This window comes from Pygoscelis adeliae, unplaced genomic scaffold, assembly GCF_000699105.1.
Source record: "Pygoscelis adeliae isolate BGI_AS28 unplaced genomic scaffold, ASM69910v1 Scaffold304, whole genome shotgun sequence".
Lineage (NCBI taxonomy): Eukaryota > Metazoa > Chordata > Aves > Sphenisciformes > Spheniscidae > Pygoscelis > Pygoscelis adeliae.
This window is the reverse complement of record NW_008824558.1, coordinates 1,448,715-1,474,936: the sequence shown is the minus strand read 5'-3', so window position 1 is coordinate 1,474,936 and position 26,222 is coordinate 1,448,715. Positions and strand designations below refer to the sequence as shown.

General features: G+C 40.2%; 1 protein-coding gene across 1 annotated transcript in view; it reads right to left on the bottom strand.

Annotated features, from left to right (window-relative positions):
- VGLL4 (vestigial-like family member 4) overlaps positions 1 to 26,222 on the bottom strand; it is an 88,335-nt gene that overhangs the window by 49,042 nt on the left and 13,071 nt on the right. The window lies entirely within an intron of this gene.

The following is a 26,222-nucleotide window of genomic DNA, read 5'->3' as shown; positions in this document are numbered from 1 at the left end:
GGGCAGTCCGGGGAGCAGAGGGGCCTCCTCCGGCCACGGGGCAGGAGCCGCCCGAGGCACTGTGCGAGCACTCCGGAGCAACTTTTTGGTCGGCCTGCTGAGCAGGAGAACCGAGCTGAATCAGTCTGTTTGAAATTAATTCTTTCTCTTAAACGTTTACTTCATTTCCCAGCGTGGCCTCGGACATATCCCAATACCGTTGCGGTGAAAAATAACGCTATTTTACAGTAACAGAACAGAACAGCAGCTCTGGTATGATAAAGACAGTTAAAATTAAAGAAAGGAGGTACAGTGGGAATATCTGTATGCATATGGACAGGTACTGTGCGCTCGCACGCACACACTGCCAGAATTCAATCAGTACACTGTCACATTTGGGGTGTTTTAAGGGCTATTAGCAGTTAAATATTCCGTGTTCTGGATTTCTAACAGCTGTTAAAGCTCCAGTTTAGACGACACAAATGATGGAGGTTTTTACAGCAGCTGCTCTCATCTCAGGATGTGGTCTGCCCTTCTGCAGTCCCAACCTTGATCACAAAGACTCTAGCTGCTTATACAGATGTGTGAGTCATCGTAAGAGGGCAGAACATCTGTATGGGTGCAAGCATGTGCTAACCTAATGGGCATCGGTTTGCATCTCCTGCGACTGACCGGCACCTGCAGCCTGATTTGATAGAAAAAGAGAACAAAGTACTGGGGAAGTTTGGTCTAAGACAAACAAAAGGAGCTAATGGAGCCCCAACCTCCCCTCTGCCTCCCTCTGCCCTGTGGCTCGAAACATAACTCATCCCTGCCTCTCTGGGATGGAGAATTTTAATGGTTCACACAAGAGCATGGAGTCAGGGAGAATTAATAACAAACTTCCATTGCCACTTCGAGAATTTCTCCCCCCTGTTAGAGAAGGGGAAGATACTACATTACAGAGGCAACTCGTGGAGTGACATTTCTTCAAGGCATTTTGAAAAGTACTGCTTGAATGTTCTGGATATTTCAGTGAGACTAGGTAGTTTAGTTGAAGTGACTGCTGATAAATAGGAATAAGAAATTTATCTCCAAGGAAGATTCCGTGGAGCCCAAATAAGGTTTCTCCTCACTTCAGATACAAAAAGTAGTCCTGTGCGTTATCTGCCTATACGCTCCAATTGAAGGAGAATGTCCACTAACAGTGCTGAATTCAATACAGCAGGAAACAAAGTATCCGAAAGGAATTCTGCATTGCCGGGAAGATGAAGGTCAAGAAGCCTTTTATTGATTATTTATATGCAAAAAGGGCACTCTCCTAATTGGAAGTGCTATTAATCTTTAAGACTTTAACATGGTGTAAAAACTTACGGGTACTTAACGCTGAGGTAGCAGTACATTTCTTGGATGGTACCTAATAAAAAAGGTTGCAGTTGGTTTTTTGCCTCTCAGGATTTGTTACCACAGAAGTTGCAACCACACATCTCCAGACCAAAGTAACACGTGGTATTTTCTAGAAGAGAAATGTTTTTAATAAGAGAAGAACATTATGATTTTTAAGCAGGGGCACTAGAAGTTTCACATAGCAGATCGCGTTGTGCATACTCAAATTCAAAGAGATTCTATACCAATGCTTCAGTTTAAACCAGCCACTTAATAAAGGCATCAAGAGAAGTCTTAGTCCTTCAAGATATAAACTGTGATAAGAATCCATAGCTAGAACATTAACAAAAGAGAGGCACGTTTCTTCAGCATGAAATGCAAGTTTCTTACATAAGTATGGCAAAGCTTTTGGGGAAAATATTTCTGATATGTACAGTTTTTAATATAGAGAGCCCCCCTGAATTTACATTAATACAGCACATTTTATGGATGCTTGGGAAGGATAAGAAGAGAGAAGTATTTAATTTTTCCAATTTAAAATACTTAATTTTTTGCAGGAAGTGCAAGTGATGAGGAAGAAAAGAAAGCAATAGTCTAAACTTCTTTAGAGCAGTGGTCTACAAGACAGGGTTTGCACGCAATGGGGCAAGGCATTATAGTTCAAAGTCCAAGATAAATTCCCCTCTATATTCAAAGATACATGTTTCTTCAAGCCGTTTGGAAAAGCAAGGTTGGGTATTGTCTACAAATCACTGACTGCTCAGTATTGCTGTCCAGACACTAATAAAGAAGTTAAGTCTTCTTTATTAGACCCGTAGTCACTGGTCTACAGGTTTTTAGACACTAACGATCACTTTATTATGTGAATGGCTTTCAGCAGTACAGCATACACTATGATTAACGCTTGTCAAATGTTGCGTAATGAACAACTCAGATGCTTCACATTAAATAATAATAAACTGGTACCAAACACTGGGAGATTTAGGAATTTCCAAATTAAAATATCCATACTGAAAGTAAGGCAATGCCTAGTGAAAGAATGGTGGGGGAATTATCAATGTAAACATATCTTAAGCATTCTAAAACCAAAATCCGTTAAAATTAAATCTTTCAAAGAAAGAAAACTTAACAGCTCAACAAATTCAAGTCCAGCAGACATGAGCCTTAAATACTGACAGTGTCACTGTAAAGTACTCTGTTCTTGACAGCAAAGAACTCCCAACTGCTTGATTCAAACTGCTGTTCATCAAACACTTAACCAGTTTGAGATACCTTCCACTGAACTGAAATCACTAATCAATGCACCAGCGGGTTAGATGCAACCTACAGAGAAAAACAAGCTATTAACATCATCCCAGGACCTGTGTTAGCTCATTCTGTTCTTCTACATATTGATAGTTGCAAACACAATTATGTGCTGCAGTATCTCTGCTTCATGTTAGCTAGAGCACTTCCTATGGGACTGCACACACTTTTCTTCTGTAAGGCAGATAAATACCCATGTCTATACATAAAGTGTTTAAAACACTGGAACTTTTAACACAACAGCATCCCCTAGAGGTAACTGAAAATCCACGTGTCTTTCTGAATCACTCTGGACGAGATTTGATTCTAATTATCCCACATAGCAGATGAGCTAGTTCAACCTCTTAGCGATCTTCTGGTTCACTTGAATACGGAAAGCAAATTCAGTCTTCACACAAGAATGTCTTCTCACAGAAGTATTGTGAGGCAAGGAAAGCAAACGATGAAAAAAAAAAAAAAAAGGCGGTTCTAATGAGTAGGTGAATCACCATTGTCAAAACCAGGAGGCTAAATACATATTTTGACAGCTAGTCCCTGCATTAGGGTGGAGTTTGACAAGGTTTCTGTGCTGCTCTTCTACAATTCTCACGACAAGAAAATGTCAAAACTCTCCCTCCTGGAGAATGCAGTGGTATTTCTATGAAAGTAGTGTGAAGCAACTGGTGCAGTGGACTCAGCCACCTACACTCCATGTGTTTTCTCCGGATTAGCTTATGTCTGGTGAGGTGGACAGTGTCCCTTGGCAGCTGGGGCACACTGGGGGCACTCTTGCTGCACTTCTTTTGTCTGAACAGAACCTAGTTTATGGCTGAGACCCCTCTGCGATGCGGATCAAAGAAGGGCAATCAGGAGTCTCACTCAGAAAGCAAACATCTGCCCCAACTAAAGCACTGATGCGGGTGTACCAAAGGCTGATGAGAAGGACAGAGCATTTTTCAGGTTTAAAAAAAGCTTGAGAAACTCACCTTTTCAAAGAGTTACAGTGCATGTTATGAGTGTAGTAAGTTATTGTGTCACTGGTTCCTAAATGCTGATAAAACTTTTCCACTACAAAATTATATAGTCCTGGCTTGTTTGAGCAGTAATAGAACCTAATATAAAAATACATCCTTACAATTGCATATTTCTTATTTACCTGATTTTTTGCAGGAAAAAATGGCAATTCCTTAATATATCAAGTCCATAATACCAGATTTGACAGTAAGAGTTTATATGTTTTTTACAGCACTTACACTGAGCTGCTTTAGAACAAATGTTTCCAAGCAAGTTATAACAGAGCACTCCTTTCTGCCTTCTCTCCGCTGTCCTCCACCCTGCCCAGTCCTCTGCCTCTCTGCCACCGTCCTCCCATCGCCTCTCCTTACTCTCTTTTCTCCCATGCTTGCCGCTGCCTCGGGCAGTAGCACTGAAGAGCCTGAGAAAGTGGTCTTGGTGCAGTTTTACCAGCTTGGTCTAACACTCCATGTCACACAACATCCTTCAGTGGGAAAATGCGCGACATTGGCCGAGAATCAACACCGCAGAAGAACAATGTGCAAGCCATTCACTTGGACACAATTGAAATTTCACCCTCGACGATCATCAGCAAAGAGGAACTATTTCTACAGTGACCAATTTTGCAACCGAGGGAAAAAAGACAGTCTTTATAGAGGTGAGACACGCTCTGATGTAAAACACCATACAGTACTGCTCAGTGTAATTCCATTTTTGAATGGACAAAAGCATCTGTTGCAGCTCCTGAGGTCAGACAGGCGTTTATGATATACCACCTATTAGCCAATACCTCAACACGCTCCAAGGTGGTGGTGGAGAAATAAAGCAAGAGTACTTAGATACAGGTTTTACCTTTTTTTCTTTACCTAAAAAATGAGCAAATTTTAGTTAACAGCTGCTAGGTGGCGATGTGCCTGAAGGAAAAATACTGTTTTTCCTTTTCCACACACTCAACTGCAGAGTTGCTGCATCACCTCAATTTTTATTATTTCAGTTAGAATACATTTCACAGAAAAAAAGTAAACAAAAATTCCCATTTAAGCAAGATGGGGTGTTTGCTTTTAAATACATTCAGATATGATAAGGAAATACAGTTAAAATGTATTAAACGTGCAGGAAGTTTCATGATAAGGAAAATGACATTTAAAGTTTCTTGCGAACAGCTATCTCGGCAGCTGTGCCTCTAAGATCCACACAGAATAATGCATAACTAAACTCTTTGCTCAGTGAGTCAGATACCACAAAACGTACCAACTTTATATACTTTTTACGAAGCATTAAGTAATGAGGATTGCACCAGTGAACAGAAGATACCGAAACACACATTCTTCCAGATCACTTTTTTTTTTTTTAAACATGAGGGTACATTGCAAATAGACTTTAATCACATCAAAACTACCTTCTCCTATTCACAGCCTTAACCAAAAAAAAAAAATAAAAAAAAGAAAAAAGCCCCACCAGGTAGAACATCTCTGAACTAAAGCTAGTGCATGCCTTCTTGTTTTACCTGTCCTTTATTAGCTAAAGGTTTCAACAATATGTCAGACATTAGAGAACACAAAAGATGGTTTTGTTATTATCAGTGGAGTTCCTCGAGATTGAAATATTAGACTTAAGCGCAATATTAAGTTGTAGCAAAAGAATTTGTATATTCTCTTTCATTCTTGTCATACCCTAACTTATGCGATCCTGCTTAAAAAACCAAACATAGTAATATCTAGTAAGGAAACCTGTTTATGAGTGTGCACGCGTACTTAACTGCATCTGCACTCATGAACTGCTAGGTAACTCAAGTTACAAAGCTGTCTATTCCCTGAAGGACCAAGCCACCAGGCATCCTGGTTTCAGTTCCCTGCTGGCCTTCTCTTCCCCAAGAAGAGAACTGCCAGGGAAACCAAAAAGTATAGTGATGCCCAAGCACATCTAGAGTTGCAAGCTCTTCTAGGACCCAGGAATGAATGGTTATGGCTTGCCTGGACCACGAGCTGGATTTTTTTTTTTTAATTTTTTAAATGTTTAGCTGTACTGCAGCTTTTATTCTGTATTACTCACTTTTTTGAAGACATTGAGATTTTAAAAAGCTTATCACTGTGAATGTAAATAAAAAATTCAGGTCACTTACTTGTAAATATTTAGCAATTTAGAACCAGCCATTTCATATCAGATCAAAAAACTCTAAGACATTTAACAACTCAAAAAGCTGTTGGTTAATTAAAGCCTGCCCTCATCAGCAAGAACCCTCTCCCTCTGTTTTCCAGTTTTCCCTCCATCACCTCCATTTGTCTCCAAACTAAATGCACTCTTCTATTGTACCATAGACCACTTTCACGAAGTAAGTGAGGAAAGGGTAAGAGGACAGAAAGGACGGGGATGAAGGCAGGGCACAGACAAGCCTTCGCCGCAACTCTCACTTGGTTTTGGTGTTTTGTTGGAGTTTTTTTGGCAATAGCCACATTTAGCTCTCTGGGTCAAAACATATAATGGGCGCAGAAGGCAGTATATGATGCCTCTGGCAGCAACTGCTGCTCCGGCAGGTACTTCTTGTCTCCAGAAAGCAGCAGCTGGCAATTTAGGAAGCAGCCCACTTTGCTCCCATCAGTTGGATCACACTGACCCAGGACTTGAGCTACGCCCTTCGATTACCTTCTTTTCTCTTACTGTGGCACAAAAGCTGTGACTCCTGGTTGTTTCGAAGCTTAAAGTGTTTTTAAAACCTTTGTAATGAATGGTGAGTAGGAGCATGCAGAGTACACATTCTGCTGATCTTTCTAAAACTAAATGCCTATTTCACAATTGCCGAAGACTGCAGGGCAGCGGAGGTAATGAACCAGGTGATCTCTTCCAAGTTCTATGAGGTGAAATACAAATGAGAAAAGTGTTCAGTAGCACCTGATTTATCTTGACCTCATCCTTCGACCGCTTACTCAAACTGAACAGCAGGCTAGGAAGATCAGGTTTACCAAGAATATTTTTCATTTCTCAGTAGTACCTTGCAATTCACAATTTGCTGGTGTTTTTCCCTTTTTATTCTCTTAAGCTGGGCTAAGAACACTTTAAAAATGCAGCTAGAATACATAACAGATAAATCTAGTTTATCTAGGTTGAGAAATTGTTATTTGCTAATTAAAATCTTGATAATCTTACCTGTTATTTGCATACTAATTTAAATTTCTGAAGGGTTGATGATAATCACAAACATAATTTATCTTGAACTACAAAGTCTCAAACACCATCAGAGCCTCCAGATGCAAACCGTGAAGCGTTAACTTTGCCATGCCCTAATATTGTGTCAACAGGGCAAAGAAAATACTTTATATTTTTCCAATATAAGAAATGAGAAGGGAAAAAAAAAAAGGAAGGTAAAAAAAAAGTGTATTAAAGAAAAAAAAAGCCAATTCTAAGTCAGCTTGATGCTCAGGCATCTAAAAAACGTTTTACTTAGAAAAGTTAGGAGCCAGACCATGTTTAGAAGCTAGATTTCAAAATTACTGTGCATATCCCTCAGCTTTGGGAAGAAGCAAATCCAGTTTCAAGAAACCACTAATTACAGGGTCTAGAAATAAAGCAAAGAGCTCTAAGACTGCTAAAGTCTTTGAAAAGATTTCCCCTTTATAGCTAGCTTGGCGAGACATAAGATATACTCACAGGGCCTAATTCAACTTAGATGTCAACGTATGTAAATCTACTTAAGTGCGTGGAGTTGACCTTGCTTGCACAAAGACTGACTGTTACAGGCAACACAGGTAACAACCGTATAAATGAGATAAATCCATGAATGCCCATACTATCTTGCTAAGAACCATGCAGTAAAATCAATTACAACTTTTGTTACAAAACAAATTAACTTTGGCTTTTAAACATTAAAGTAATTACTTATCCTAAATGTTAGGATGAGAATGTTAATAAGTACCTATTACAGAACCCAACTATGTAACTTGCAACCTACTGCTTCATTAAATTAAAATTAAATTTCTTTCAAGTTCTAAGACTCTTCTTTTCCAATTGAGGGTCTTGTTCTCTACTATTTAAAAAGTATTTGACCTTAATAAATTATTTACCATACTAAAAAAAAAAAAACCCTAAACGCACACTCACTTATCCCAAATTGTAGTGCTCACAAGAAAACCAGCCACCCAGAGAACAGCGCCTTTGCTCGAGATGCTGATGGATCTATTGTACTCTGGATCGAGTAGAAGAAAACAAGAAAAAAGAACCACCACATTCAGCTATCAAAGCGTTGCCCTTGCATTGTTTAAAGTAGTGTGCTGATGTTGGCTGGGATAGACTTAGTTTTCTTCAGAGTAGCTGGCATGGGGCTCTGTTTTGGATTTGTGCTGGAAACACCGTTGATAACACAGGGATGTTTTCGTTACTGCTGAGCAGTGCTGACACAGAGTCAAGGCCTTTTCTGCTTCTCACCCCACCCCACCAGCGAGCAGGCTGGGGGGGCACAAGAATTTGGGAGGGGACACAGCCGGGACAGCTGACCCCAACTGACCAAAGGGATATCCCACACCATATGGCGTCATGCTCAGCACAGAAAGCCGGGGGAAGAAGGAGGAAGGGGGGGGACGTTTGGAGTGATGGCGTTTGTCTTCCCAAGTCACCGCTACACGTGATGGAGCCCTGCTTTCCTGGAGATGGCTGAACACCTGCCTGCCCATGGGAAGTAGGGAATGAATTCCTTGTTGTGCTTTGCTTGTGTGTGCGGCTTTTGCTTTACCTATTAAACTGCCTTTATCTCAACCCATGAGTTCTCACTTTTCCAATTCTCTCCCCCATCCCACTGGGGGGAGTGAGTGAGTGGCTGGGTGGTGCTTAGCTGCCAGCTGGGGTTACATCACGACACGTAGTAATACAAGAAAGAATGTTTTAACTGTGTATGACCTATACATACACACATGCATGTATGTGGAATGTTAAAAATCGTATTAATTCCACTAGCTCCTACAGAGAGCGCCCTCGCTGTCCATACGTACAAATTTACAGGTCTCGGAAGTAGAGAAATAACACCCCCAGCAACCCCTTTATAGGGGAAAACCTTTCAAAAGTAGTCAGCCCTCCCTGTTCCAAAATACAAAGATCAGCTTCAAAAGTTCATGCTCTCAAGCCTTGACAAGCACCGACAGTGAATGCTTACTAGCTTACGTTACGTTACGCTATGCTTCAGCTTACGTTACTAGGAAGCTGAAACCCTACTTTTTCCAATGGATCAAAGTTATCATTTGCAATTCTACAGGTACACAAGGTAAGACATTTGTCCTTCCAGAAAGGCCATTTTTAATCTCAAAATCAAACCTAGAGACTGCTGAAAATTCTCCATCAAAACTATTTTTCAATGGAAACAGCACTAGCTTTTCTTACTGTGCTTTTGCTTTTTTTCACCCAAAAAAATGGAAACAAGAAGGTTTAAATAATTTTTTCATGTTTTACATTAAAAAAGACACTTATTTTAATTGTTATTAACTTCCAGCTTTCTGACAAAACAGCAAAGTCTTGGGAATTATATTCATATGTATTTCACATCTCTTCCCCTCTCTGCACAGCTGGCATTAGCCGCCTTTTCTTAGGGAACACAGTGGTCACAACGATCACTCGCCATCGTTAATAGAAGAGACCATTGCACGGCATGGAATGAGTAGCAGCAACATGGGGCCTCCAAACTACAATGCTAAAAATGGCATTCTAAAACCAAACGTTGGCTTTTGATTTACCTTAAAGTAGTCAAAATCTCCCTTTGATGAATGCTGCCCATGCCACATATTTTACTCAACGCTATGTGGAATCACGGACAAATGCTGCAGTAATTTGAGAGTGAACACTACCAGAGCGCAAAGCTTTGCCATTTTTTACCACTTGCTTGTTTTTAATCCAGTTTTCAAGGAAAACATTTGTTATACAACAATACCTCCTGTCACTCTCCTTACCCCAACCTTTGAAATAGTGGGCAAGTGTCAATCATACTTCAAAGGCAGCCAGAGTCCTCAGAGATAACTGCACTCCTATCTTCTCTGCAAACAGTCGGCAGGGAGAGAAGGCTGACCACAGTTAACGTCACCGTTCGGGGAAAAGCAAGAACTCAACTGCTGTTCATTCTGTTTGGTGGCAGCTGGCTGGATGACACTGCCCCAGCTCAGCTGGGGGGCAGCAGGAACAAGCAGGCTAATCCTGATTACTGAGGAGGGAAAACAGAGGTAGAGAGGAAAGGATCAGAACTACCAAATTTTTAACGACAAAAAAAGGACTTGGGCGTGCAGACGTATGGGCACGTGTCAGGTCTTTTCCCAAGACTCATATCCACCACCCCTTCAATTCCTGAAATTCAGCACTTCCCAAATAAGACAAATATTCTGCGATGTCCCCAAAATTTCCTCAGCCTTTTAAAGTGTTTCCCATCTTAACATCCCCTTTCACTGATCTACAAGCTTCTCTCTCTCTCCAACACTCTCAACACCCTTACTCAAGATACGTTCTCCAACTGCCCTAAATTCCACCTCTTTCTTCCTGTGCTAAGCACCTACTTTTCTCATCAACCTCAACTTACCGATCACCCCAGAGCCTCCCACCCTCTCTCACACCACAAATTCCCAGCCCTTCCTAATCAAAGTGTAATACTCCATACTCCAGGCCTTAAAATTCACTCTGACTTTTCACCTCCATACCAGCTGCAGCTGCTAGGCTTCTCTAGTTCTGGTTGCTACCAATCCTGTAGCAACAGGACAGGCCTAAGCACACACAATACCAAAAAGGCATTATTTTGTGACAGGACTGGTGGCTAAAGAGGAAGGGGTCCTAACAGTCCCAGCACCTCCTTCTGATAAAGACTCCATCGTAGGCAAAATTCCCCTATAGACGGATCCCAGCTCCCAAGCAAGAAAAAAATAATCAGCTGTAGGAGGTGAGCCGAGTGGACAGAGACTTACTGTCTAAGCCCATCTAGCCCTCGCACATTTCTCACTCAATAGACTGAAGAACATCACAGTGTACATTTTTGATCGTGGTATCATGAGAGAACCCAAACAGTTACTTCCTATAGTTACTGCTGTTATTCCATTCACTCCCCTCAACTCTCGCCCGTTAGGCTAGCGCTAGTGTGTAGGTCACTCCTGTAATCTGCTGCAGTCAACCAAACCTGTCCTCCTTACATACCTTATCCTGCAGAAATAAGCCCAGGACACCCTCTTAGGGATTTAAAAAACATAGGCGTAAACCACGTTTAACAAAATTCTGCACAGACATGTACCTCGAGGGCAGGGGAAATAATAACAACAACAACAACAACGGCAGCTCAACAACAACAACGGCAGCTCTAGGTCAACAGCATACAAAAATACAACGCATCACTCCAGCATGCGCAGTGTTATTGACAAAGAACAAGCTTTCTTCACTTACACCTTTGCAAAAAGCTAAATTTGTGAACGTAAGGCTCGAAAGCACTAAGTCTCATGGAAACTAACATCTAGAATTCACTACAAAAATATAATGAGATGTTGCATAAATCTCATTTGCTTTTAAAATGCTGCCTAAATCTATCTCAGTTGACATAATACAGGTCATCAGTCTGGGTTGATAACACTTCAGCTGGGCATACTACGCAGCATTCATGATGTAACACTGGATCCCGCTTGGCTGGAGAAGTTTGTAATACCTGAATGTTATAATTCCTTTTCCTTGTATGCATATAACGCATGTGAAAGATGATGCATTACTGAAACAAATATTTTCTTTCAGAGACACAGAACATGAAATTTATTAACGTTGCAGGGTATCTTACACGCGCAAGGGTCATCAGTGTGCCTTAAAATGAAATTGTATAGGCAAAAAACATTAACCACACATTTTCCACCCGTGGCTTGTAAATCAGAAGACTATATACAAACGTAGCATGCTGGAAGGTTGTGGTGATTAGGGCTGGTCCCAGTGGTCCCCTTATTTTCCATAAAGCAACGAACAGATGGCACAGAGACAACAGTATCCATCTTGAATGAAAATATTATCTTACTGCTAGTCGTATTTATACAAAGCGAATATCCATCTATCTCAGGCCTGCATTCAGAAACTTAAGAAAAGTAATCTTAAAAAAAAAAAAAAAAACATTTGCAGTTGGCACCTTTTTTTGGAAAAAGATTCATTTCCATAACAAACAAAGCAAATTCTTTTTTTTTTCTAATTACATCACACAAACGCTAAATGAGGATCTTAATATCACTGACGCTGCTATACTGCAAACCTTATTAGCAAAATCTAACTAAGAATATGAATGTATTAATTAAGACTTAGGTAATGACCATACGCTAGTGTGGAACTGGAATTAAATTGTCCAGATAGCCACTGCACGGAATTTACTGCGCTCTGCTCTTTCACAGTCCTAGAACTTGGCAGGATGGAAAAGACATTGTACTTAACTCTTAGTTTTGCCTTCCACCCACAACTAAAATTATGGCTCACACTTACTGTCTCAAATTCCATTTTGGGACATGGTTAGAAACAAAAACAATCCAATCCCATTGTGAAATAAGGCAGAGGAGAATTACTAAGTTTTACAATAAGGCTAAACTTTTCCTAGACCTCATTTCAGCAGAAACATCCTGCTGGTACGACCCCATACATAAGAATACAATATGCAAACTAGTTTACTATACAAAATAGTACTATTTGCCTACAGACAATTCTTAGAAAAAGAAAACATATACTCTCTATCAACTCTTGTTTTAAAGATTGCCAATATTATAATTCTCCAACCAATTTAAAAATGTAATTTACTTAGCCATAAATAGTAAGAAGAAAACGATTAAAAGTGATTTTTACATTTAGAAGAGTAACGGGAGTCTTTTCTTGAAGTGAATCTTACGAGACAGGACGGGAGAACCCCATTTAAGCATGGTTACTGAGGTTTCAAGATAGACTACGTTTTCAGTCATTCACAAGTACATTTTTTTGGAGGGAAACGGTAGGGCAAAAGCCTAATTCCGTAAGTCATATTATTGCCAAAAATTCTGGGCTTGCTCTTTCCAAACGTTAGAGAAATTGAACTGTCATATGAAAATGATTGTTCAGGCTGGGTCAGGACAATTAAATAAGGAGTCATATCATTGGTCCGAATTGCTGATTTGTTGAAACGATGATAAATGAAGAGACAAATAGACACAACGTGCACCAACAAGCATTTAAACCATGCACGAAAGTATGATACTGTATCCTCAAAATCAAAGGCTCTCAGTTTACAACCTTAATATTCAGCATAGCTGAGTTTATGTCAGTCTTGGTAATCAGTCTAGAAGCCAGACTCCAACATGTGTGAGCAGCCCCGACTAAACTGCTCTATGAACTACATGGCACTGAAATGCACACGCACATACCAGAATGAAGTCTGGGTTTGCTACTATTCTTAGCTGAGCTGGTTTTCTTTGGTTTTCTTTTAAGAGAAGAAGTAGCAAAAAGGTTACAAAACATAATAAACCAAAAAGCCAAAAATCATGTTCTACTCTTTCCATTATGTGTCTTAGGAAGCTGTTTTCAGGATAAATAATGTTACATATGATTTTTAACATACAAAAACGTTTAAACAGTATCACAATGACTGTAAAAAATCAAACACTTGCAAGTTAAAGGATGCCAGAAAAAGGAGTTTTTGGGGGCAACCTTGATTTGCCACCCTTACACAGTTGTACTGCATAACCACGTTTGATTACCTTGCAGACTATATTCCCACAGGACCTCACCTCATTTTGTGTAGAGAAAGATTTACTGGCTCTGGTCCTGAATAATGATTGAATTGCATCATATCAAAGAGGTGTTGTAAAGGTTAATTAAAGGTTTATGAAGTTTTGTGGCAGTACAGTGATAAGTGCCATACAAAAACCTACAAGGAATTGAATAATCCTGCCTGTTGAGCTTTGTTTGAACAGTGGGCAGAAAATAAAGTTTAGGCTCCACTAAGCAATGCGGAAAAACCCACCCAAATATCAAACAGTTCTTTTAGTAGGCACTGTCCCTCTCACTAAATGAGACTAAGGCCTTACGTAAAAAAACAGCTTATGATAAGGAGTGCTCTATACCATGCATTTTTAACACAGAAGCTGAATTTAATCACCATCTTAAAAATTTCTTTTCAACACAGTATTTCAGTATATATGATTTTCCTAACAGGGCAGGTTAAAAAGAAAAGAACAACCCCCCAGCGCTATCCCCACTACTCCACAAAACTAGTACCCACAAGAATTAACAGTGAGGCTGAAATACTTGTATCCGCCAAATAGGCAAACTGCTTACCAGCCCCTTCCCTCTGGTCCCCTTTTCAACTTCTTGTCTCGCCCTCTTTCTGCTACCTGACCCCTGATGCCAGTCTCACTCCCCTCCTGTAGTTCGTCCCATCACCTGAGTCTCAGACTCCTGTGTTCATTGCCCATACTCCTTTCACTAGTACCTACTTGTCCCAAACTCTTGCCCAACCAGTTCCAATTCCCATATTCTCCTGGCAACATCCCTTCCTGCCTTCCAAAGCACGCCCTCCTCTCAGACACCTCACCTCTCACTGCCTCTGGTCTCACGCCTGAGAAGTTCAGCGCTGGAGACATCCAAGCCAGGCAGCTCCCTCCTCCGCGCTGCCGGGGCCCAGGTCAGGATGAACGCTACCGTTCCCCTCTGCCTTGCACACCAGCAGCCCAGACGGCTCCACTCACCTTCAGCATCGGCATGTTCAGTGTAGGCAGAAACATTCAAAATTTTGGTGCTAGCACCTCTGAGTTTCTTGTTACCTTAAACAGATTTTTTTACATGGGCAGTAGAAAGTACACAAAGGTCAGACTTCAGATCCCTCCTCCAGAACAGAAGGTCACCAGAATTAATGGGTTTTAAATACGGAGACAATAATTCCTCTTTTTTTCCTACTATTTCCTGCATTATTTCCTAACTTAACTTGTTTTTGGAAATAGGTAATTCATTCTGAATGAAGTTACAGAAGACAGTTTCATTTAAAAAAATAAATAAATAAAAAGAGGTTAAAAAAAGCCACACCGCCTTACTCTAGACCTTTAGCGGGGGGGGAGGGGGGATATCACATCCCAGGCTGTTGAAGTCCATTGAATATATAATTCATTGAGATAAGGATTTTACAAAGCATCTAGCCACTAAAAAAACCATGAAAATAATCAGTGCTGTGTATTCCAGCTATGTATTTATACATATGTACATACACGTATATGTACACATGTGGGTATCTATAATGATTTCTAAAAAACCGGCTCATTTTTCTCTACACCAGTTTATTAAAACAACTCACGTGAAATACATTTCCCTGTGCATGCTATTGGCTTAATTAAAAACAAACAAATAATAAAATCTTAGCAATATACAGCTTGGTTAAAGAGAGTTGATGACCTATTTTCCTTTTTTTGGAAATGCTTGATTTTATTTATCACACACTTTATTCAAGTAGATACTCTACTAAATCATTCCATCTTCTCAAACGTATTTTAAAATACACTTTTGACAATGTTACTCAGTGGAGTAAGAACAAGAAATATAAAAACTGTTTAAAACAGGAAAAATTCAAATTATTATTCTTTTCCAATTTTCAGTCTAAATATGCATAAATCAAATCCTCCATGAAGCAATGTTAAGATCCTGTCTCAAAGAAAGCAAAGCAAATATTGCCACCAAAATTAATCCTACAGGCTACAGGGAAGAGGATTACTGAAACAATTCACTGCACCTCCTGTAAGTCAGAATGTATTTGTCACACCAAGTAATAAACCCCTGGGAAGTCTATGCACGTTGTAGCCTAAGAAGTACAGTGACAACTATTTGCAATTAAAAGAGAAACGCAACAAAACCAGTAACAGTCTCCATTTCTCAGCTTTCTCTCTTTCAGTCCTTCCTCTGCTAGTCATTTAGGTTGTGGATTTAAACATCTACATGGTGAAGCTGTACCTAGAGAAAAAAAGCAATCAAAAAAAGTGATCTCCAGACAAAGACAAACTGTTCGGCTGTCCGCTGCTGAGCTGCATAACCAGCCCCAGCTTCAACTCCCAACACGTTTTCCTTGGCTTGTATGTTGCTCTGCCAAAACAAATTGACAGCGTGCACTTACCAAACCAGCTCTAGGGCAGGGCGAGCGCGCTCCTCTACGGCTGGAGAAAGCAGTTAAACCCTTCTCCTCTACAGTGATATCACACGCTCCTGTCCGCACTTGCAGTCACATGAAACGCGAATCATAAGATACATGGATGAATAACTAACAATTTAAACCCACGGCACTGGAACTGAAGAAGATTTCCAAGTATTTCAAACACGTGTCTTACGAAAAACCAAGTATAGCAGAGATACGACAGTGCTGGGGTCAACAGAACAGAATCCTGATGTGCCCAGAACAGTATTTAAGTTTCATATGTCCAAATATAATAACAGACCGTGTAAAGTAAGTGAAATAAGGAGACTCCACTACTGAAAAACAAGAACCTAGTAGTGACCTTGCCCCTTTTTCCCCCATGTTCTTTATGTTGCAACTCGATAATATTGCAAAGTTTTGCAATACTGATGTTTTTCTTAAGGCCCCATTTCTCCCAAGGGCATCTGAAGACATTGCACACAATTTGTTTTTATTTTTTAAGCTTTTATTTCTAACAGATAAACAAAGAATCATGTAAATTATGCCTCAAAGTGAGTCCAAAAGCTCAAAAGTAGAAAGCAGTGAAAACTTTTTAATTGAACAATTTTGAAGGCCAATCTTGAAGTGCTAAAATGGTTGGGTTTGGCAGAACACAAAAACTTTAAGAACAGTGTAGATGGATAAATACTGTAAAAATACATTTTCTTCTTAGGTGTCTCATTCATCAAATGCACTCAGTCATTCAGATATCTTCTGTTTCAGGACAAATTCGCTATCTTAAGCTTTCTCTCAAGTCAAATATTCAGACACCCATAACACAGAATTGAAGAAATTAACACATGGAAATGTTTATGGTAGAGGTCTCAAGAGGGCATTTTCCAGTTACTTTCCACAAAGAGAAGAAAGAATGCAACTAAGCTCAACTGAAGCCATGCGATCAGTACTTTTATTTTTAAATGTTTATTAAAAAGGTTAATTTTCTAACATCTAATACAGACAACATATTAAAAATATTATGTGCATAGAATGTCTATCTCCAAGGAACCTTGCAAACATGAATACATTCAGTTTCCTCCTGAGGCAAGTATCACATCTATATCGCAGCTGGAGAAACCAAAGCAGGAAGATGAGATTTACCTAAAGGCATAGAAGCTAGTCAGTTCCTGACTCTCTACGCTGGGCCAAAGACCACACCTTGCTTTCATCCACTCTAGTAATTAAAAATAAAAGAATTCTTGGTCTGTATATTCTTTTCAGGCAGAACCTGTCTGACCTGTTAATTTACTGACAATGTATTTAAAAAAAATCACAAGACAGCCAGCCAGTGGAGAAGCTTTATTAAAAGAATCCTGGTGCTACATGTTTCTTGTAGGATACCTACCTCTTTTTCCTTACTCCGGACTGCGTTCATTCTGCATACCACCCTCTTTAGTTTTGGATGATGGGGGATATAAATTGTGCCAGATTCTTGTTCTAAGGAGGGAATGCCTTCTCTAAATATTGCTTACAAGAAGACAAAGAAATTAATTCAGTCACCAGGAAACAAGCAAATAAATATAGGACCCTATTATTCCTCTTGCTCTGATCAAGGCAGAATGAAACGTATAAAAAGAAACTACAAAGTAGTAGAAACTCCCATAAAAAATACTGGAGGAATTCAGATTCTTCCCGAGACCACGCGGGAGAAGATTTGATCTCCTCACAAGTAAGTGCAGCTTGCGTTTACCCTCTGCAAAGTCAACTACATTCATAAAAGTGAGTGAAGGCAGCCAATTCTTGCCTGTAAGACCTGATTTGCAAGCCTAACATTGCATCAACTAAAATGTTGCTGTGGACAGCCCTTGGGAAGCTGGTTGAATTGCACATCTTCTGACACTCTTGGGTTCTTCTTGTGAACCTTTACACGTCTCGGTGAGCACAACCTGGTTCTTAACTTGAACTAGAAAAACCATAGTCTGACTTTGGTCTCAGAAAGACGTCCTTTCAGTTTCTTTGCATTTAAATTGGGATATGTCTGACTCCGCCAAGATCAAATATAAGAAAGCTAGTCAAAATGAGGACTCCATATCCACATACATCACATTAATTAGAATTTCACAATACTGTTCATGGGAATAAGCATTGGCAAGATTGCAGCCTTGGTAAAAAATCTGCAGTACAGATGATCCCAAGATCAAAGTTCACCTTACAGACTTATCATCAGCAGGATTCAGCTACAAAGGGAAACATACCATCAGAGTTATATCACATATCCATACCAACATAGCTCTCCATGCGTACACATCACTTCCTTAGGGAAAAGTACCTTCGTGGGGTAGCCTGAAGAACATAAACAGGGTGCTGAAGCCATGCCTGTCAATTTTCCTAAATGAATAATCCTCCCTACTCAAAAGCCAATAAGCGCTTTATATTTTGGCAGACTGCAGCAGGTATACCACAAGTAAATTCACGTCATTAATATTATAAAATAGCAGACCAACTGAGCTGCCTGTGTAAAACAGACTAACACATTATTCCCTGTCAAAACCGCTGTCTTTTATTTCTATTAAATTTTGTACCGCTACGAAAATCCATCTCTGACGAGCTATATACCTTCTCTACATTCCTTCATTTTTCTCTGAACACAAACATGTACATGTGGAACATGAATTTTCAAAGTCCAGCACAATTTTCACAAACTAGTAGTTACACTCTACTTCCACTGCAGTCACTACTCTCATTCTTATTTACTGACAGGCAGTAGTAGCTTCATTTTTATACACCATTTTCTCCTGAGCTTTTCCACATACTTAACAAATATGGAACACTCAAAGCTCTACCAACTCTTCTGACGCCATGAAACTGTCTATGCTGATTGAAACTTCTCTCCAGTTAGACTAACCCCAGAGATAGCCATCACATTATAGAATAATATTTGAGCAACACGGTTTCTGTATTACAGGAGTTGTACTAATTTGGGCTTTATTTTACACTCCCAGACAGGCCAACTAACTCAGGTTAGAGCCTACTTGGTTTAGGTTTCCTTTGCTTGCTCGAAGATGGAATTTGTGTCAGGAATGTCTGTGCAGTGAAGATAATCCCAAAGAAACCAATTAGCCCCACCAGCCTGCACAGCACTTGGCTTGGAATTAAATATCAAGAATGCTATCTGAGCACTGTCGGAGGTTCTTATATATCCCATAATTCGCAAAGTTTTGAGGAAAAAAAAAATACTATAAAAAAAGTGATACAATGCAGTTAACTGTGTTGCATAACAAACATGCAAAACAAATTCTGTATCTTTGGATGCCAGTGCAAGAACTTGTGTAATATTGTTTGCCATAAACTCAGCAAGACAGCGATTCTCGATAAACAGCTCTAACTGCAGAGTGTCAGTAGATGACAGTAAGGCCTCCCAAATGAGATAAACCCATAAGAAAAACCTAATAGAAACATGAAGTTCTCCACACACTTACATGTATATCCTTCTAATATTCCAATTAAAAAGTTTATTCTTGATCTGATTTGATTCAGCTGCAGTAAGGCCTATGAAGCCTTGAATCAAAATGGTTGTATATTGATGTAGTGCATGTTAATCATACGAGCAAACTCTGAACTGATACTACTTTGTCATCATAAGGGTCTGCACCAGTTCCACAAAGTGTCTTTTTGTATTGGTTTCCAAGTAAAATTGATGTAACATCTGTACGCAGCCTAAAACTGAGAAGAAACTGGGAGGGGATTCGACACCAGTAGCTGACTGTTTAAATAAATAAATAAATTCTGATTCCTGTGCAGTTGTGGCGAAACCTGCTTTACTCAACGTGCACGGTGGAATCAGGAAAAAAATAACATCTTCAGCAGAAGTGCTGACTTGGCCTCAGAGAATAAATCGTGGAAAACTACTCAGTAACGTTTCTGGGAGGCAAGCATCTCTGACCCCTCCTCGGGAAAGAGCCTAACCGATCCTTGTGCAAGGCAGTGATTCCTGTGCCAGCAGGTAGTCAGGGCGCGCAGGGAGGCACAGCCCGTCGGCCGCTTCCCACGGAGGTAAGACACAGCAAGTCGGCGGAACCTCACCCTTGGGCACCCCCAGCTCCCGCAGATTTCTGAACCCGGCAGGAACCGGGCCTCGCAGAGGAGCACTCTGCACACTTCTTTTAAAGAAGAAATACACTGATCTACCATGCAAATGGTGACTAACGCTCAGCTGAAGTTTAGCCTAAAGCCTGTGGCCACTCAGATAATTCTTGTTAAAAGCATGACTATACTTTAGTTAAAGGTTTTCTGCACAGTTGTAAACTAAGTTAGCGATGAAGCTTGACGTCCTAGTTGTGTGTGCGCTACATACACAGTGTAAAATGGCTTCTAGAAAACAGTGATGATTCTTAAATGCAGTGAGCTGTCAGCTCAAAACTATCTGTAGTCTGACAATCTATAAAGCAATGTATTGTGTTTGCATGGCAAGGTTTTGGTAGAAGAGGGGGTTACAGACGTGACTTCTGTGAGAAGCTGCTAGAACCTTCCCCCATGTCCAATAGAGCCAATGCCAGCCGGCTCCAAGACAGACCCTGCCACTGCCCAAGGCCGTGCCCATCAGCGATGGTGGTAGCACCTCTGGGATAACATATTTGAGAAGGGGGAAAAAACCCTACACAATAGCAATTGCAGCCGGAGAAGAGAGGAGTGAGAGTATGTGAGAGAAACAACTCTGCAGACACCAAGGGCAGTGAAGAAGGAGGGGGAGGAGGTGCTCCAGGCGCCGGAGCAGAGATTCCCCGCAGCCCGTGGTGAAGACCATGGTGAGGCAGGCTGTCCCCCTGCAGCCCATGGAGGTTAATGGTGGAGCAGATATCCACCTGCAGCCTGTGGAGGACCCCACGTCAGAGCAGACAGATGCCCGAAGGAGGCTGTGACCCCGTGGGAAGCCCGTGCTGGAGCAGGCTCCTGGCAGGACCTGTGGACCTGTGGGGAGGGACCCACGCTGGCACAGTCTGTTCCTGAAGGACTGCAACCCATGGAAGGGACCCACGCTGGAGCAGTTTGTGAAGAACTGCAGCCTGTGGGAAGGACTCACATTGGAGAAGTCTGTCAGGGAAGGGCCCCAGGCTGGAGCAGTGCGTGAAGAACTGCAGCCTGTGGGAAGGACTCACATTGGAGAAGTCTGTGGAGGACTGTCTCCCGTGGGAGGGACCCCACGCTGAAGCAGGGGAAGAGTGTGAGGAGTCCTCCCCCGGGGGAGGAAGGAGCGGCAGAGACAACGTGTGATGAGCTGACCGCAACCCCCATTCCCCGTCCCCCTGCGCCGCTCAGGGGGAGGAGGTAGAGAACATCAGGAGTGAAACTGAGCCCGGGAAGAAGGGAGGGGTGGGGGGAAGGTGTTTTAAGATTTGGTTTTATTTCTCATTGTCCTACTCTGATTTGGTTGGTAATAAATTAAACTAATTTCCCCAAGTTGAGTCTGTTTTGCCTGTGACGGTAATTGGTGAATGATCTCTCCCTGTCCTTACCTCGACCCACAAGCCTTTCGTCATATGTTCTCTCCCCTGTCCAGCCGAGGAGGGGAAGCGATAGAGTGGTTTGGTGGGCACCTGGCATCCAGCCAGGGTCAACCCACCACAAGCAGAGAAATCACAGCCTATATCTCAGATTCAGCAGAAACTGAACAGCCGCCATGTTGCATTGTGTTAATTTTATTCCGCATATTTGTCTAACATCGCACCAGCAGAGACTGTTGTCATTGATTTAGACCATAACGGACTCAATACCTCCTTCACAGTATAGTGACAAAACCAAACTGTACAGGCTGAAAAAATCCTCATCAGCTAAAATATAACTGCAACAGACTTTAAGAAATAGTTGCCGCTCTTAAAGGATCTTTTAAGACGTCAATTCCTTTCTCCCCACACACCCCAACCTCCAGCTTAATTCCCTACAGAATTCCCTATGCTTTTCCAGTTTTCTTCTCGTACATTTACTTCAGAATGACCTGGATATTATGCCTTATAAAAATATTTATATACCTAAACTCTTAGGAATTATAGGCTAAAACAGCCCCTCATCAATTCACACCACTGCAAAGAAATTGTGCTAAACGTGCTAAGGATGTACTGACACGGGGCAGCCTATCTTATAATTCCTCCATCCCCATTTTACTACATTTGTCACCACATCTTTCACTCACTGTTGGCAATATACCTTTAAAAGAGCAACTGTCAAATTGCAGTGAGGTACGTTTCAGTTAAAGCTGATGACACAAACCTCTGTTCCACTGTTCTAGGAATAATTCTCCACCGAAACAAAGTATCTTCAAATTATTTCTTGCTATTTCAGCAAAATGCAGAAGAAACTCACGTTAAAAAAAAAAAATCAAGACTAGCAATATTACTTAATTATTCGATAAAAGCATTAACTATTTTAAATATTTCATTACATTAATACAATTAGTTTCAGTGCAATTTCTTGAAATGAAAATAATCTCAGTTACTTTACAAATGACATTAAGTGGATTTCCTTACAGCTGTACAAACACCAAAATGTAGGGACGCCAATTCACATTGAACATTTAATTAAATAGTTAGCCCATGGAACTTAATTCCAACAGTAAGTTGTACATTAATTTTCAGCCTGCAGCGTATTACCCACACACACAAAGAATAACCACACAGTACTGCCTCCCTAATGGCAGGTAGAAAGCAAATTAAAAGAAAGACCGCAGAGAATGCAGAGGACTAATTCTGAAAAAGGATCTGATATGCTTATCACAAATACCAAAACTTATTTTCATGTTCTGCAGGGCATAAAACGATTGTCATAGGGATTATGAATGAATGCAGCTCTCTCACACGTGCACACCTCATGTGAAGAATTATGCAAAAGATACCAAAACGCATGCAACCTTCAACATGTGGCTGCCTTCTGCAGCTGCCAGGACACAGGGTTATCAGTGGCTTAGCCGGTGTCCTGCTTGGGATCCCTAAGATATCCTTTTGGTGATTATATACATATGCTACTACACATGTCCCAAATCCCTCTCAGGATTAAAACTGCTATAAGCCATTTATCAATATTCACTCATTTTTCTGGATTTGCAACAAATCCAGTTTAGAAACAGCTGGCAGTGGCTCCTAAATATGAGAACACGATCATTATTTATTTCACAATCTCAGTCTGAATGCACATTCATATTTGTCTATCACAGTTTTACACAGACAAATAGGAACCCTCTAAAAGCTGCTCCTGGGTCACTATAAATAACAAATCCTTTCTGAGCCGTTTCATCTTTTCTTTTTTTTAATGAATACAGGTGTGTAAATATTTTCCTTCATGTTTGTATTTAAGCATTGGCTTAAAAAAAACCAAGAAATAAAGCACACCTCAAACCAAAATTCTACTCTCAGTAACATAAGCATAAATACAGAATATACACAGAAAGCTCATTAAATTTTGAACTGTCAGACCAATACTTAGACATAACTCATCTAAGAAAAAAAACAAAAGTAATCATTACAAAAGAGATTAGCATATACTCTTTCTGAAACTTCCATATCTGCAAAAGAAAGACTTCTTGGTTGCACTTTTTGGGTGTTTCTTCAATCCCCTTTTTAAATTGTTTGTAATCATTCCGTACAACCATACCAGAAAATAATTCAAAATCACCTCCCCCTTTTCCTAACACAGTTGTTTAGAATCACCATTTAACAGTCACTATGCTTAAAACAAAGCGTATTGCGTAGATTAATTCATTTTTATTGTCATGAAAACAGAACCGTGAGTTTTGCCAGAATTACATGTGGAATACTAAGCAAGTACCCAGCCTGTCTACTAGCAGTGACCTTCACTGCAAGAGGATTCAAACAGAGAAATTGCAGTTCTGGGTTAGAGAGAGAGGGAAAAACCGAAATATTATGGAGGGGAAATATCATATCCATAAGAGAGAGACCTCTCCAATGAAATATTATTTTTATTCTAAATTCAAGTTAGATAAATTTGCCTTTAAATGTTGAGATGCTGTGCCTTACAAGAATGCAGTAAAAAGTCAACTAAGTTTTTTTCTTTAATACAGGAGACAAAGAGAATCCAAAGTTTCTTTAAAAGAAGACACAGCTCTACTGGAGTTTTGGCACATCATGAAGTAACTCACATAATGGTAAGAAAAGTGACCAAGAAGGAAAGGACACATGTTAGTGACATAAGCTTATCCTTTTTTTGGGCATTCAGGAATGAGTGACCGGGTGAGCTATAGATACAAACACAAAGGAAATTACTAAGTTTTTCAGAAAAAGATAAAAAGGATTTATCGTTTTGGCAGAAAGGTACTTATGGCAGAAATTCCAAGGAGTTATCAAGGCATTGCATTGAGCACTTCAAGCATAGGCACCAACAATAATAAATACCCTGGTCCTAAGAAGTTGGTAACCATAGCACTTGAAAGAAGGTAACAGGTAACAAACAAATCAAGGCTACATATTGCTGAATTCGCACAGTTAACATTAACAATCAGTATCTGCAGCTTGCAACAGGTAATAAAAATCAGTTAAGTAAGTGAAAGAGACTTTTAAAAAGAGATTCTCGTTTATACCATAGCTTCTATTTCTCATAGGAAACAACAGGTATTCTACACCTACTGGAGAAATTAATTATCTTTTTTGTGTAATAACAGTCAAAGGAAAAGAAGTCACAAAGTAGCATCATTTGTATAAGTATTTTCCACTTAACTTCAATGAACGTGCAATTTCAGCCATAAAATGAAAATGATAACCTCTTTCCAACTTAATGGAGAACAGGGGTCCAAAGAAGAAAAGGAAATGAAGACTACGTAAAAATATATTTAGAATCCAAACTGAGAAATATATAAAAGGTCTTCCAATAAAATCTTTCTTTAGTACTTTACATATGTTCATTATATTCACAAAATATGCACGGAATCCCATACTACATCACAGGGGGAAAAAAGTCTACTAAAGCGGTCAGCAGACTCTTCACTGCAGTCCACCACCTCCTGTCTTGCTGGCACATCACTTTTCAGCTTTTTAGAACCACCATCAAGTCTAGCATAACCCCCAGGACATCTCGCCTCACATTTCAGCCAGAAGACCTAACCTGGACCTCCACTTGTGAGCAGCACACGCATGTTTCCCCAGGCAGGCCCCACCAGTCTTACATTCTGCTAGAGATCGCCTGAGTGATGGCTACTCCGTTCTACCAGAAAGTCCATCTCTGCCACTCCGTTAAAAAATTCTTCAGGCTTGTCACATTCATCCCATGCTGGACCCTTACTCTCACAATTTTCTTTCTAGTACAATACGGCAAGGCAGCGAGCATATATCTATCCTGTTTTAAAAGTGACTTGAAATGACTTGAGTGCTACCAGAAAATACAAATCTACTGTTATTAGTAGCTGAAATAGGTAAGGAGTGTAAGTACCCATTTGAACAGATCAGTGATCGTTAGGAGTGAATAGCCAGAAGTAGTAGTAAAGACCTACATTTTTCTATTGTCACAATCTTCCTCTCATTACTAATTAATATTTGGATATGATTGAAAGCAGAAAGACAGTAGCATTAACGTGACTGCATTGAAATCAGAGGAACAGCTCATAATACCGCTACGCCCTATTCCCGAGATGTAAAAAGGAAAATAATTTTAAAATAGACCTGCCAGATTGTCAAAAGATCAGAGAGACATGCATACATGCAAATATGAACAGATCACCATAAAAATAAAGTCTAGCTAGGGAGATCTATACTGGAAGCACATAAGAATAAAGGCAGCTAAATAAGATTCAAGTTGTTATTTCAGCATGACACTGTAGTTGTCACGTGGGTGTACCAATTTGTTTGCTCCTTCTCTACCTATAGAAATGGAGATATTAAGTTTCGAAGGGAGAGTTAAATGAAGAAACATGGTAATTTTTCCCTCTTCTGAATGCAATAGAGTTCCTGAACCCTGCAGCAAAGCTGCTAGTTGAGAAACCAATATTGTGCAGGACTACTTTACTGACAGCGATTATTTTATTAGTGGCAATGAAATACTGAAATTTTCATGCAGTAGATTGACAACACATACACACATATGCCAAATGACGTTGTAAATTGTATCACAGAGTAAATACTCCTATTATTGAGCACCATAATAAGCACAGTAGTAATTCACACATGCAAGCCTACTACATGTTCTTTCACATAATCCACGATCAATCTACGAAACAAAGTCACAAAATACTCGCAGGAATCCCAGCAGGGATTCACCATCCATATTACATTCCAGCGCAGTTACTAGACAGGCTAAACCGGCATGCTTCAGGTGCGAGCCACCAAGTAACTGTCCATGGTTCAGAAAAAACTGCCTTTGAAACACCGACTGCAGACTTCGGCCAGTCACGAGACGCGTAATTCTGCTGTGGTAAAACAGATCTCATATTCCAACAGAGAAGCAAATTATGACTCTCCCTGAAAATACGTTACGGTACAAATGTTTCTAATTTTAAGAG